Source organism: Sebastes umbrosus, chromosome 7 (assembly GCF_015220745.1).
Source record: "Sebastes umbrosus isolate fSebUmb1 chromosome 7, fSebUmb1.pri, whole genome shotgun sequence".
Taxonomy (NCBI): domain Eukaryota; kingdom Metazoa; phylum Chordata; class Actinopteri; order Perciformes; family Sebastidae; genus Sebastes; species Sebastes umbrosus.
This window is the reverse complement of record NC_051275.1, coordinates 19,441,718-19,453,831: the sequence shown is the minus strand read 5'-3', so window position 1 is coordinate 19,453,831 and position 12,114 is coordinate 19,441,718. Positions and strand designations below refer to the sequence as shown.

The 12,114-nt window shown below is 39.0% G+C and overlaps 1 protein-coding gene across 2 annotated transcripts in view; it reads left to right on the top strand.

Moving 5' to 3' along the window:
* The first annotated feature begins 3,586 nt into the window (after window positions 1-3,586).
* The window catches only part of LOC119491386 (lissencephaly-1 homolog), a 43,467-nt gene continuing 34,939 nt past the window's right edge, over window positions 3,587-12,114 (top strand). For both annotated transcript variants that reach the window (XM_037775360.1, XM_037775359.1), the window contains exon 1: window positions 3,587-3,786. The gene's annotated coding sequence lies outside the window, so the exon portion shown is untranslated. The remainder of the gene's footprint in view (window positions 3,787-12,114) is intronic.

The window sequence follows — 12,114 nt, the reverse complement described above, 5'->3', positions numbered from 1 at the left end:
ATACAAATCTAAGTGTATTCTTTAACACATAATTTGCATATATCAGTATACCATTTGCAGTTACTTTGCAAATCTGAATGTCTGAAATAAAAAAACAAGAGTGGAATATGCATATTAACTGATGAATACAGACAATAAATATTCCTTTAGTTTTCAGGTATGAAACCTGAGCAAAATAACTATAAAGGTCTGTGTTGGGTTAAAAAAGAGTCCATCTACCCTGAAATATTATGCACTTTGCTGCCCAATGTTGCATTTATTGTCTGGAAATGATGATTGTGTTTTCTCGGCTGATGAAATTGTATTCTTTACAAAGGCTTCTTCGGCCTAAGTGTTTGACTCTGCTTCCCCTGATGATGTGTGGTATTTGTGTGTTGTTTCTTTATAAAATAACAATCTAATTATATTTTGGTTTGAGTATGCTTTTATATTAAAATGAATAAAATCAAACTAGTAAAAGTTTTGTTTGGGGTTTTGATAACATGCAACAAACTCATACAAGTAGCCAGTGGTGGTGTATTGAGGTCTTTTACATAAGTAAAAATCGTAATAACACTCTGTGTACTTAAGTAGATGAACAACGTAGGCCTATAGACAGCAACCTTTACTTAAAGTATTACAAGTAAAGGTAGGCTACTCATTAAGTGGCAGAATGGGTTACTGATGTATTACCATATAAGAAGCATTTGATTGTATTTGCTGCCTGAGACTGAGGTATTTTTAGCTGCTTCCTACTATAAACTATCAGGTATAGCTGTCAGATAATGCAGTGGAGTAAAAAAGTACAATATTTACTTCTGAATTGTAGTGGCGTGGAAGTATATAATACCATAAAATACAAGTACCTCAAAAGTACAGTACTACTTAATGTTCCTAGTTACTTTCACCACTGCAAATTGCATTCAGTATAGTTTATATTTTCAGTGTAAAATCCAAACCTCTTATTTTTTTTGCATTTACAAAATCTGATCAAATAATGGCAAGTCTCTTAATCAGTCATACAATGTTTAAATTAGTTGTATTTAAAGTAGGGCTGTCAACCGGGTTAACACGATAACCCGTTAACGCAAAGTCGTTTTAACGCCACTAATTTCTTTAACGCATTAACACAATCGATCTTTTGGAGGTTGTAGCGGCTCAGTTTTAAAGCTAGAGTGAAGAGATTGGCATCATATGAAACTACGGAATCCATTGGTACCAAACATGTCATACTAGCTTGTCGTGAAGGAGGTAATATGGCTTTTTTCAAAGGGGTCCCTTGACCTCTGACCTCAAGATATATGAATGAAAATGGGTTATGGGTACCCACGAGTCTCTCCTTTCCAGACATGCCCACTTTAGTTTAATCACATGCAGTTTGGGGCAAATCAAAGTTAAGTCAGCACACTGACACACTGACAGCTGTTGTTGCCTGTTGGGCTGCAGTTTGCCATGTTATGATTTGAGCATATCTTTTATGCTAAATGCAGTACCTGTGAGGGTTTCTGGACAATATTTGTCAATGTTTTGTGTTGTTAATTGATTTCCAATAATACATATATATATACATTTGCATAAAGCAGCATATTTATCCACTCCCATGTTGATAAGAGTATTAAATACTTGACAATCATTTCAAATATTTTTATTAAGAAGCATGTGCATGTCAGTGATACAGACTTCTGTGGGGTGTGTATCATGCCTCATTTTGTATATATATCAACAAAAACAGACAATACTAGGAACTAAGGGCAAACAAAAATGGAGACAAGCGAATACAAAAAACATAAGTAGTGAAAGGAAAACAAAACAAAACAAAACAAAAAATAATAATAATAATAAAATAAAAATGAATAAATAAATAAAACACAGACAACACCCTAAGGCACACAAATCAGGGAGACATTGGCGACATACAGTATATACATAAACATGTGTAACCCACCCCCCCTCCCGAACCTTCCCATCCCTGAGCAGTGCTACCTCGGGTACTAAAGACTATGTGTGTATTGCGTCTTGATTGCCTGTCCCTTCTATAGAGGAGATCCTCGGTCTCCAAATCTTTTCAAGTACCTCCAGTCTGTCATTAAGGGTGTATCGGATTCTTTCTAGGTGGAGGGTATCAGTCAATGTTGTTATCCAGGATTTAAATGTTGGCACCTCTTTCCCTTTCCAGAACAAGAGAATCAGTTTCTTTGAATCAGAATCAGAATCAGAATCAGAATGGTGTTTATTGCCAGGTGTAAGAGGTATACACTAGGAATTTTCTTTGGTTTTTGTTGGTGCAAGTCAGACAGTATAATAACAAAGAAATAGATAAAACGTTGGAATAAAATAAGAATAAAAATGTACAATTTACAAAATAAGCTATAAACAAAAATAAACATGATATAAACAGATAGTGCAAATATTGCCGGTGTGCAAACAAAACAATCAGGAGATTTGCACAAAGGAGACCAAAGGACAGGAGATGATATTGTGTGTTCTGTAGGATTTTAGAGCTTTTGGAAGCTCCTAGTATAACCAAAAGTGGATCTGGTTTTAATTGGACTTTAAAAATCCTCGAAAAAAAATGAAAATATTGCAACCCAAAAGTCCTGTATTTTAGGGCATAGTGCATAGCTATGGAGTAAATCTGCTTGGACACATTTTCACATATTGGTGACGTTTATGGAAAGATTTTATGTAGCTTTACTTTAGAGCAAGGGTTCTCAACCTTTTGTACCTCGAGGCCCACTTCCGATTGTTCAAAAATTTCCGAGGACCACCTTCCCAAATAAATAACAAACTGGCCTGTAAATATGTGTTATGCCACTGTCAGGTGTAATGACCCACATAGATATTCAGCTTACCCTCACCCATCACTGCCTGTCATTATGATTCCAAAGTATTCAGGGTCATATTTCCTCACCACACACTTTTACTGGTTTCAAAAATTGCTCAATTTTGTGTCACTAAATCTGTGACATATTGTATATGTCTGTAAAGGGGAGACTTGTGGGTACCCATAGAACTTATTTTCATTCACATATCTTTAGGTCAGAGGTCAAGGGACCCCTTTGAAAATGGCCATGGCAGTTTTTCCTCACCAAAATTTAGCGTAATTTTGGAGCGTTATTTAGCCTCCTTCCCGACAAGCTAGTATGACATGGTTGGTAACAAAGGATTCATTAGGTTTTTCTAATTTCATATGATGCCAGTATCTTCACTCTAGCTTTAAAAGTGAGCCCGCTATAACCTCTGAAATACAGAATAGCTGTTAATCTAAACATAAGGGAGCACCTTCGCGGCCCACTGGGTGGTTCTCCCCGGCCCACTGGTTGAGAATAGCTGCTTTAGAGTAATGTAACCTGTGCAGAATCTTAAACTGTATCAAACAGTGTCTGGCAATCAAAGAACAGATGTGAACATACTTCAGTCATGAACAATATCATGATTAAATATGTTTAATCGATTGACATCCCTAATTTAAAGTAATTTCCACAGTTCTAGATGTGCAGATACTGAGAAGTCATGCAGCTAAGAGTTAAAAGTAAAAAAAAAAAAATCAACCATAGGGTGTTTTTTTTCTGCTATCAAGTACGTGCGCGCTCCCGTTAGACCGTGAACGCGACCGTCGTGCGCGCTCCCGGTCTGAAGCTCGATTGCAGCAGCAGCCGACGAAGCAGCCAGCAGAGCAGCGCGCGGAGCGACAAGACTCAGTCTACCTCCAACATCACACACTGGAGCAGCGGAAACCTCACGCCCTGTCGGGTCGTGTTAGCGTTAACAGACGGGCTGAGGATACTCACGGGCAGCAACAATAGGGTGAGTTGATGAAGCCGGGCCGTCGTTAGGTGGAGGAGAAGATGACGATGTGGCTGTTAATGTTTGCACCTCCTTTTTTATGTCTCAAAATGGCGGACAGGCCGCTGTGACTGGAGCAGCAGGTAACCGGAGTTTATCCTCCAGATAAACTATCTTACGAGCATTCAAGTGAGGTCAACGTTAGCTACTAGCTATACCTATAACTATACGTTAATTATAGCTAGTTACTTTTTGTTAAGAGTGAATATACGAGCTAACTTTCTGACTGAAGCTAACTGAAGCTAACGTTAACTTTAGCTACCGTTAAGCTACTAACTGGCAACCGTCGTCATGTCGACCAAAAGTCGTAAGTCGTAACCACGGTTATAGGACAAACATGTCACGTAAAAGGTGGTAGGGTCGTCGTAAAATTACAGCTGCATTTTGGGCGTCCATCCCCAAGTTAGTAATAATCAGTAACCTGTGTCTGATTCAAATCACTAATCAAAACTCACCTTTTTAGAACTGATTTTAATGTGTAATTAATATTGTTTCTTATATATTTTTTATGATGTTCTTGTTTTATGATATTTTTATCTATTATCTATTATTATTAATTAGCATAGTTTGAAGCAGCCTGTTTAAAAAACCTCGACAACTAAATCCACTGTGGTTTCACAAGACGTGATGTTAGCTCTGTTAGATTCAAGATTAATTTTGCTGGGAAGCTCCATTAAAATAATATGTTATATTACAATTATAAGAGGAAATACAATTAGTTATATTACAATTACGTTATATTACAATTACAAATACTTTAAGTTATATTACAATTATAAAAGTAAATACTTTGTACAAGGGCATATTAAGAATATATACAGGCATATTAAGAACATGTATACATGTTACTGTTGACTTGTTTGAACATTTTAATGCTATCATGGTGTTGATATTTTAGTTGTAAATCACTGCTGTATTCAGTGTTAGCATTTGGAGAGGGCGTAGTATATTTGTGCAGAAAACATTGTAATTGGAACAGCAGTTTTCTAACATGACATGCTCCAGAGTATATTCCCTTTGCTGTTTGTTTGTTTGTTTGTTGCTGTCATACTTGGTGGTTGTTGGGTGATGGTTGCTGCTGCCATGCTCAGCTGAAGCTCCATCATCTCTGCTGCTCTGGTTTGCTTCATGCGGTTTGTTGGCACAGTGTTAGAAAATCAGGGTGGAGCACATCGCAGGCGATGAGTTTGTATGTATTGCGTCTACCCCAGTACTTAAAGTGTCTGGCTTGTTTTCCACGTTTTCTCTCTCATTGTGTGGCTGTATGATGCATTGAGTGATCGGGTCAGACATTTGTGGACCGAGGGGGGGATGAATGCAAATCATCGCTGTAGTGGCTCACACTGGTGAAGTACACTGAATCTCACAAGCGAGATTTTAGGGCAACCTTGTCGTGATATCGCATGTAAAGCATTAGTTTAAGCAAGGATCCTTGGCTGGTTTATTTTTTTTCCCCAGCCACGCCTGTAAGGACTGCGTTGCAGCTGATCAACTGGAATTATGGGATATTGATGTTTTTCTTGTTGTTTTTTTAGACAGTGCTCAGCTTCAAAAATAAACGTGGACTGTGTGCTCTCCTCTCAGGTATTTGTTTTATTTCAACTGACTAAAATGCAACCATCTTGAAGAGGAATGTGATCCCCTTTTCAGCTTTTAGTTATTTTGACAGCTATAATCTAACAGCTGTTGGGTCTTTTGTGAATCTAGCAATACTATGCTAACATTAAACACAACTCTCCCTTAAACAAACAAGCTATTGAATTGATTCGACTGGAGCAACGCTGATGAAGGCTCTATTCTTAAAATCACTGATGAGGAATATCTTGCCACTTGTGGTGAGTCAAATGGAGTGACTCTTAGGTTTCCTCTCAGTTTATGACGATTTCCTCTGTTGTTTCAATGTTGGTTTATGTCTTTGTCAACCTAAGAAGCCTATATTTATCCATCCATCCATTATCTATAACCACTTATCCTGTTCAGGGTCGTGGGGGGGCTGGAGCTGATCCCAGCTGACATTGGGCGAAGGCGGGGTACACCCTAGACAGGTCACACATAGAGACAGACAACCATTCACGCTCACATTCACACCTACGGGCAATTTAGAGTCAACAATGAACCTAACCTGCATGTCTTTGAACTGTGGGAGGAAGCCAGAGAAAACCCACGCTAACACAGGGAGAACATGCAAACTCCACACAGGAGGGCTGAAAAAAAAAAAAAGCCAGGTTTGAACCTGCGACCCTCTTGCTGTGAGGTGGCAGTGCTAACCACTGCAACACCCATAAGCCTATATTTATCCCTGATATATTATTTAGCTAGACACATACTATTTGTACATTTGTTACTAAAGGCAGTCTTATTTCTGACAGACTAATCTGCATTTATGAATTGTTCTTCTGTGAACACATTGGTGTTGTCTTTTCTAAATGAAGATGCCATGTAATTTGTGTATATAATGTAATTAAGTTTCACAACATTTCACGTGTCAAAAATGCCATTTATGCAGACTAACCGTGATGTTGAAATGGCTCAAAGTTCAAACTACATTGCAAAGTACTTGAAACAGATTCCAACTATGTATCGCGTGTCCCATTTTCTGTGTTGACAACTTGGTAAAAGTAACTACTAAGAGAACAGCAGCTCTCTTTCTTTTGAAATACCGGCATGCTTAATTTCTCGACAGATAAGTTGAAAGCGTTCTTAGTCAGTCCCGAGTGTTATCAAAAGTTGATTTGAATAAGTGCATCCCGGCGGCCAGTCTCTATTCAGTGCTGCCAGCAATGGAAACACAGCAACACCAATTGTACAAGCTTCAGCCATTTGAAGAGCTGCTTTGCTGGCACTTGTTGCCAGTTCAACTAGAGAGTAAAGCAAAGGAGAGCCACAGAAAATGTAGGGTGTTCTTCTCTAATGTCGTTGGGGTAGTCTTGTTAAAGTAAAGACTGAAGTATTACCTGAAAGGAGCAGAATGTACAGTTTTGCCGAGGGGGCCTCCTCTTTATTTTGTGTCAACAGACAATTATGAGCATGAGCGTCTGTTTATCTTTGTGATTTTGGCAGGCTGAAGGGCATATAGATACCCGCATGACTCTCCTTCCCTGAGCCGGCAGTAGCACAGAGGTTGACCTTCCAGATAGTGAGCTGAATGGTTATTACTGACCCGCTGCCAGCAGCACCTGCCTGTCAACCTACAAATGACCGCTTTAATTGTGAGCAGACTTCTGACAATATTGGCACGAAACTAAAACTACTGACAACAAGCTCTAGATGGGGTTGAATATAAGTAGCCTGGAGAATTGAATGGTTTGATTTGAACATGCTTCATACTTGCCGGTTTGGCAACACTAACTGACAGACTCAGGATACACCTCCAGTCTAAATTTAGAGCTATAATAATTTAAAATGGTAACGTGTTGGCATGAAGTGAATACCCTGGAGAGATAGCACAACCTTAAGGCTGCCAAGTGGAAATTTACTTGCACTGTACAATTAACTGAAACATGTATGAATGAAGGAGGCTAGCTAGTCTTTATTTTGTGTTTCCCAACTGTGTATGCAGGTTGGCTCGGACATGTGATTGAGTTGTTGTTCCTGTGAGCTTCTTTCCTGCTCAGTCTCTTGTCCCTCTGTGTATGGATGTGGGCTCTGATCCACTAATCAGGCCTCTTACATCAGGTACCACAACCGATAGGACGATGGCCGGGTAATGTGATTGGCAACATGCACTAGTCAGTTTGAGATTGAGTAATTTTTCCATCGGGTGACTAGTGTTTGAAAATATATGGAGGAACAGACAATTCATTCCTTCAACTGCTGCTGTGTTGTGTTAATAGACCCTCCTTTTACAAGCCACTGAAGGGAGATGTCACTAGCTGTGTAATTTAATAAGGTTAGCTGATTGTTACCAACCCACATAGCTGACACAGGCACCTTGCGGGTCGTAACGGCTGCAGATTGAAAGCTGAGCCAGATGTTCACTCGGTTAGTGATAAAGCTCTTTGGATGATTTATGTCTGAGTGCTTTTACCAAGAACAACCATTCACAGAAAGTGGAGATGATTTACACAATATTCAGCTGTTCAGTCCCGTTGGTTAGAGGTTTAAGAATATGGACAATTAGTGATGAACATGCCTCTACACAGGCTAATGTCAGAGCAGCATCACATTACCTAGGTCTACTTCATTGCTTGGAATAATAAATTATCCATGTTTATCCAGCTGATGCAGCACAGTGATGCACTGTAGGCATGTAAATTACTATGTATGTAGCTGTCTCCTGATAGGGACATGTTATGCCACAACATTCGAATAGTGTCAGTGCCCCTGCTGAAACCAAAGTCAAGTTAAGGTTATTGTCTTGGAAAAAAGGGAATTGCTTCATCAAAACCAAACATAACAATAGGGGCTCGACAGTAAAGGTTGCCAGGTGGCCATTGGCCACAATTTTGAGAAATTGGCAACCAGTTCTTGGCCTTTGGTTGCCATCAGTGGCAACCACTTTTTAACATGTAAAAAATAGGGACAGCAAACCGCAAACCGTGCACCCTTACTCACTTCAGCTGTATGTGAGAGGGGATTCAGCTGTCTAAGCAGAATCAGATAGATTAGAGGTCATCTCTGAAAGTAGAGATGATCAACAAGCTGATGTTGGTGTCACTTGAGGGACCCACAATCCAATACTTCAATGCTGAAGGGTCAATAGAGTGCTGCAGGGATGACGTATGTATACCAGGAATTGAGGGTGGACATGTTAACAGATAAATACTTAAGATCAAAATTCTGTAAAGTATCAGATAAAACACAAACACAAAGTTCTTCGGTAACTGTAATAAAGCTTTTGTTCTTTTATGTTAAATATAATTTTTTTTATCATTCAAAGTTGCTAAAACTTAAGTGGAATACTTTAATATCCTCAGCAATAATGTAAAAAATATGTAGTCTAATATTTAAAAACCTATATCACAAATCGTTACAGAAAAATATGAATCGCTGAAGAATTAATCTGAAGCACCTACTACTGCACAACAATAGTAATTTCCTTGCTCTAATTCAAAATGATGCGTCAGTCGCTGCACCCGAGGACTTTTGTTGTATTGACCTGAAGTGTTTGTGTGCTATTTGTGCTCAACTGGAGCTTTGTCAACATGCAGCGAACATAAACAGTGTTATGAAATCTCCCTTAGCTATTACTTTATTGCATCTTTTAGTAATTTTGCATTTATTGTATTCCATATGTTATTTCACTTGGTCAGTTGTGCTCCATGTTTCTTGTAAAAGGCAGTCTAGGATGATAATAACATTCCCATGACACAGGTGTTATGAAGTGAAGTCATCATCAGAAAATGAATGCGCTCCAGATTCCAGCTGTTTGAGATGCTTTGCTTTGTAGAGACGATGACATAATGACACCTGCAGAGAACTGTGAACAAGAGGTGACAGTGAGGTGATAACTGTCAGCATTGTCAGCATTGCTGTGGTGGTATGTGATGAGCCGCTGAGACACTCTATCAGTTAGACTTCACCTTAGGCTCTGGCTAATGTATATTTTCCTTTTGCACGCCATTCCTCCGGGCGTGTTCCTTTGTTCAGACATGGTCAACTATCAGAAATGTTGTGCACATACCTCGTCAGTCATACTTGGCAGGGGGAGTGAAAAGTTGTAATATTGTACTGCTGTCTGATATGTTAGTTTGACCAGATACCTAATTTGTTCAACTTCAGTGTTGTCACATGTACATTGACTGTAAATCTTGAAAGTTTTTTTGAGAGTTTGTATCAAACTGATTCAATAGTTAACATCTTTTCTGTAACATTCTCTTTGAAAGATTTGCCGACACTTTACTCTGTTTTCAAACATGGGTTTCCTGTTTTGTTACTTGGTTTGATTTGAGTGTTTTGACTTAAATCTTATGTTTGGTGGTCCACATTTTAAATATCCAGGTCCAATTCATGTGCTAGACTATATAAAAGCAGACTGTGTGCACAGACAGTGATGCAATGGGTGTGGTTCATTACAATTTTGACTTGGCACTTGCTTGTTGCATTCTTGAAGTGACAGAGACAGAGGATGTTTTCCATTATTCATTAAAAATGGCATTTTAACAACAGATAAGCTGTTAAGACTCATCAGGAAATTAAACGGCATCTCTCAAAAGCAGTCGGCACCATTACTGTAAGGGGCCCTTTATTGCACAGTTCCTGCTGATACACAAAGACCAGAGAATCAATGGGAGGAAGACCCATAACCATTATTAACCGTCAGTGGGCAGATTTATAGATGCACCACGGCTGTAGCCCATTCCAACAACACACAACCACATTTTGTGCTGTGCCAATTAGCCTGATTATGTGATTGTGCAAACATTTTGCTCAATACTGAAGCCACAAATGAGATTTGCAGAGAGGGGAGTCTAACACATTAATGGATACTCACAGCGATGACAGATGCCAGCAGCACGGAGGGAAGTATCAATATATAGCAGATGACCTCATTTCACACACCGCAGCAGTTTTGCAGGTTGATGTTGAAGGCGCATGCCTTTATATGGATGTTTTGTATGTGGAGTTTTAGATTAGAGTAGGGCTGTGTATTGGCAATAATCTTGGGATACGATATGTATCATGATACAGGGGTAACGATATTGCAATATGTTTTTTTTTTTTTTTAAATCTAATGTTAAGAAATATGTATAAAATCTGAGTTTAAAAAAAGTAATGATGTGAAATGGCTACTACGGGGACCAACATCATTACACATGAATACAATTGGACTCATTGGCTCCACAAGAGTCTCCGCTTTACAGTGATACCCAATTTATGCAATTCCAAGACTGTATGCAGAAATATTCAAATACACCATTTTAGAATAGGGGAAAATATCACATTTTGTACTCCATGCAAAAAACAACATGGTTTTTGCCCAAAACTGCATGTGATTATCATAAAGTGGGCATGTCTGTAAAGGGGACATTCATCAGTACCCATATAACCCATTTTCATTCACATATCTAGAGTAGAGATGTGCATTCCAAGCAAAAATACTATTCAAAAATCACTGGGAATTAGTCGATTATTTTTCGAAAACCGCCACATAACCCCCCCCAACCCCTAATTCTTCAACAAAATTTTGCGCAACTTTGTAGCATTATTTAGCCTCCTCCCAACATGCGAGTATGACAATGGTTGTACCAATGGATTCCTTAGGTCTTTTTGTTTCATATGATGAAGTATGATGAAGCCAGTATCTTGACTCTACCTTTTAAAACTGAGTCAGCTACAACCTCCGAAATACAGAATAGCTGCCGGCGGGCTGTTGGATTTTTAAAAGGTTAATTACAAATCGATACAGTGTTTTGGAGAATTGATGCAGTATCGCAAAACGTAATATTGTATATTCGTGTATCGATATTTTCTTACACCCCTAGATTAGAGATAGTAATTTTAGCTTCAGTGCCATTGCCTTATTATGTTGTTGTACTGCTGTGACGCTGAAGCACAGCAGAGTATTTGGGCAACGGCCAGAAACTCCCTGCACGCTGTAATCCACACAGTCAGAGGTAAGCAGATATTTGGACTTCTGTTACATCAGGTGTGGTGACCTCAGAGTCCAGAGGTTAGCTGTTAGCTACTTTCGGTTGCTTTCTTCAATGTCAAGATAACAAATATGCAAACACCACAGTTTTACCTTCATAAATTCAGCAGAATGGACTTAATCATACATCAGCAGGCGTCATGTTTTGAATATACGTGGAAGGTCCCTAAGCTGTTGTGCTCTTTTTCAGCAAACAAAAGCAGAAGTGAAAAGGAGCTATTTTCACTTGTGGTAATGTCACTCCTGCACCATCAGCTGAAATGAGGAATGTGTGAATTTTCCTTCATTTTAGCTTCCCAGGGTGTTTCCAGTCCTCATGCTTACTCCAGAGACGCATCAATTTCCTTCGCTGCTCCTTTGACACACAACAGATCTCATCTCATTGTCTCCTGTACATGTGTCTGGACATCTGTGCATGGATGTAGTTTTGTCGGTTTGTTGCAGGTCTCTAGAAGGAGGTAAATTGGCTTTGTTTGTACCTTTGTTTACTGGTCTGGCAGAGATTTAGTCAGGCTGGTCCCAGTAGACTAAGAGGCTTATTGTAGCTCACAGTTAGTATTCTAGTGGGTACCTGCTTTGGTAGAGTGCTTTTCAAGACTACGATGCAGTGTAAAAATAGACTTCATCACATTATTGAAAGCTGCATCGACATTTATTGTTCCTCACATCAATACTCCACTCCTGACAATAAATTAATT